At 44.6% G+C, this 3,386-nt stretch overlaps 1 pseudogene; it reads left to right on the top strand.

The window, feature by feature from the left end:
• The first annotated feature begins 2,541 nt into the window (after positions 1 to 2,541).
• On the top strand, positions 2,542 to 3,386 carry LOC6653644 (annotated as a pseudogene).

The raw sequence follows: 3,386 nt of genomic DNA, 5'->3' as shown, positions 1-3,386 counted from the left end.
CGGCATGTGGATGCCTTGAGCCGTTTGTTTTGTTTTCTGCTAACCGACACCATAACCCATAGATTGAGGGAAGCACAGTTGTCAGATGATTGGACTAAATTGATCAGGAGTTTAGTTCAGGAGAAGGGATATGAAGATTTTTACATTGAAAATGAAATATTGTTAAAAGACCCCAATCAAGAACTTATTGTCGTTCCCTCGCAGATGGAAAAAGAAATAATACAGATTGCACACAAACAAGGACATTTTGGAGCTAGAAAGACTCAGGATATCGTTGAAAAATCGTATTGTATTCCAAAATTAAAGGAAAAGGTAGCCCGTGTTGTTGAGTGTTGCGTGGAATGTCTTATTGTTAATGCCAAAACCGGTAAAAAGGAAGGATATTTGATGCCAATAAGCAAAGGGGATCAGCCATTGATGACATATCACATTGATCACGTTGGCCCGATGGAGGTCACGACAAAGCGTTATAATCATATACTTGTTATTGTTGATGGGTTCTCTAAGTTTGTATGGTTGTATCCGACTCGTGGAACAGGAGTCGATGAAGTACTTAGTTGTCTTGAAAAGCTGGCGATAATTTTTGGTAACCCGGTGAGAATAATTTCTGACAGGGGAGCAGCTTTCACATCCAATGCGTTTAAGGAGTATTGTATCAGACAGGATATACAGCATTTACTGATAGCAACAGGTGTACCCCGCGGCAACGGCCAAGTAGAAAGGATGCATAAGATAATAGTTCCAATGATTTCAAAGTTAAGCCAAGAGAATGAGGGAAACTGGTACAAGTATGTTGGTCGTGTGCAACAACTTGTTAATAATACTGCTCCAAGAAGTACAAGAGTTACACCTTTTAAGATTTTGGCAGGAATAGAGATGCGTGGTCCTGATGATCCCGAAATAAGAAAGCTGATAACCGATTCGTTAATAGAAGAATTAGACTGTGGTCGTGATGACATTAGAGCGGAGGCTCGAAAGAATATTAATGATATACAGCAGGAAATGAAAAGGACGTTTGACAAAAACAGGAAATGGGAAAGAAAGTACAATTTAAACGAGTTAGTGGCGATTAAACGTACGCAGTATGGGACAGGTCTAAAGTTGAGAGGTAAATACTTAGGACCGTATAAAGTCACGAAGGTGAATAGGCACGGTCGATACGACGTTGAGAAAGTTGGCGATGGTGAAGGACCTTGTAAGACCTCAACAGTGGCTGAGTTTATGAAGCCTTGGCTAGGATCATTCGGGTCGAATGACTTGTCAGGACAGCCGATTGTAGGAAATGAAGTGTCAGGCGGGCATAATCATGGCAATCGAGCAGTAGCTAGTGAGCGAGACAGAACGACACGCAGCGGCCGTACCTATCTGGTCGACTCACTCATTGGCAAATAAAGACAAGCGTTGATTCATAAAGCACTCGCAATCGTACTCTCGCCTCGATCACATCGCGCACCCAAATTATCACTAAGGCCATTTAAATAATATAAAATATACATATGTATTCTTAACACAAAGAAACATTGTTAATAATATAAGACTTAACAAGGAAACCACATCCTTTAATAATATTGTAATAAATAAACCGGGATAAAGTAAATTCCTACAGATATGTATGCTGACATTCTTTTATGTAATTTGAATTCCAATAAGAGTTTTTGTGTGTGTTTTTTTTTTTCAGCAATCAAATCGGAAACTAAAATATATTGTCTTATTAATTGAAGTGGCCCTAATTTGTTGGGTAAAGGAAGTTTTGAAAGGGAAATGCTTTTACTTTAACCATTCCCATTTCAATTCAATTTAAAAGCAATTAAGATTACGATTTTTCGGCAATTTGATTTGTCTTATTTTCTGTTTCTTTTGGTAAAAGTAACTAAGTAGCTGGAGACCCACCATGTTCCCACCATGCTAGCCAAGACAGTCAGGAGAGGCTGCAACTGTTGACAATGTTACATGAACATGAACTTCAGGCGAAAGCAGCGCGCAGCGCCAGCGACAGCGCCATGGCTAACAAATTACAGCAACAAATACTTTTCCAAAGACATAGCATAGCCAAATCTGCGCTGCCGCTGCGATGTCTGCGCCGACTGAGCAATCCCGTTTGCTGGCAAAACGAAAGACTTAAGCGAGAAACTTGCACGACCAGTTTCAGACCACCGAACTTTATGTGGCTGATGAAAATGCTTTCGTTCGTGCCCGTGGTCGTGGTTGTGGTTCGCGGTCGCGGTCGAGGCCGAGGTTACGGCAGTGGCAGTGGCAGCGGCAGCAGCAGAGATGAGCATGATGCCGCTCGACGTATATAAATTGTCGTGTGCATTGGAAAATTGTATCATTTCATCCTTACCCGTCAAAGCAGCAACACGCCAGCCAGCAGCGTTGTGTGGCAAAGAAAATAATTAAAAGAAAAAGACAAAAGCCAAAAAGAGAAAGTGCGTTCGTCAATTTCAGTGTGTCGGTCAGATCAACCAATAACAAATAAAAATACTAAAGGACTATACAAAACATTTTGTAACAAACTAGTGCAAACAACAACCAAAATTTACAATGGCAAACAATAAAGTTATTTTCGGTGTCTTGTGTTTGGTCACACTGACCGCAGCTCTGCCCGCTGAGGAGACGCGCGGCCATGCCCGCAACGCCATCGGCGGCGAGAACGACATTATGGATAGCATCTATAGCGACTGTCTGCGCAAGGATTCCGTCTCGTGTGTCAAATACAAGTTGTTCAACTTTGTTGACAAGGTGCTCGGTGCCCGCGACCAGTTCGCCCTCACTGAGGGTGTGACTGTGGTCCGCTCGTCCGATGCCCCAGTGCAGGAGGCCGCTCGCTCCATCTCGGGTGATGGAGTCATTCGAATCGTTGGCCCTTAACCGCATCAGCAGCTTCCTTAACTCGCATACCATCAAGGTCGAACTGAAGGGTGCCGATATTGTTCAAGCTGTTAGCTCTACCGGACGTGCCCTCGAAGATGCTTCCGAGTCGCTGTTCGGCAGCAACGACCCCAACGCCCCAGAGGAGAGCCGTGGCAAGAAGAAGAAGGCCGCCAAAATCCTGGGACCCATTCTGGCTTTGGTTGCCCTGAAGGCTGCTCGGTGCCATCGCTTTGATTGCCGGCAAGGCTCTGTTGATCGGTAAGATTGCCCTCGTCCTCTCCGCCGTGATTGGCCTGAAGAAGCTGCTGTCACAGGAGAAACATTTCACCTATGAGGTGGTTGCCCATCCCCATCACAGCAGCAGCCATTCGACCAGCCATGACTCTTATGGCAGCGGTTACAGTGCCGATGCGGGTGCATCTTCCGCTTCATACGGCAGCAGCGGTCATGGTGGTTGGGGACGTTCCATCGATGCCCAGGATTTGGCCTATGGTGCCCAGAAACCTCAGGCTTAA

The sequence above is a fragment of the Drosophila willistoni genome, unplaced genomic scaffold, assembly GCF_018902025.1.
Source record: "Drosophila willistoni isolate 14030-0811.24 unplaced genomic scaffold, UCI_dwil_1.1 Seg307, whole genome shotgun sequence".
Classification (NCBI taxonomy): domain Eukaryota; kingdom Metazoa; phylum Arthropoda; class Insecta; order Diptera; family Drosophilidae; genus Drosophila; species Drosophila willistoni.
The sequence above is the reverse complement of the archived record's forward strand: the minus strand, read 5'-3'. Positions and strand labels throughout refer to the sequence as shown.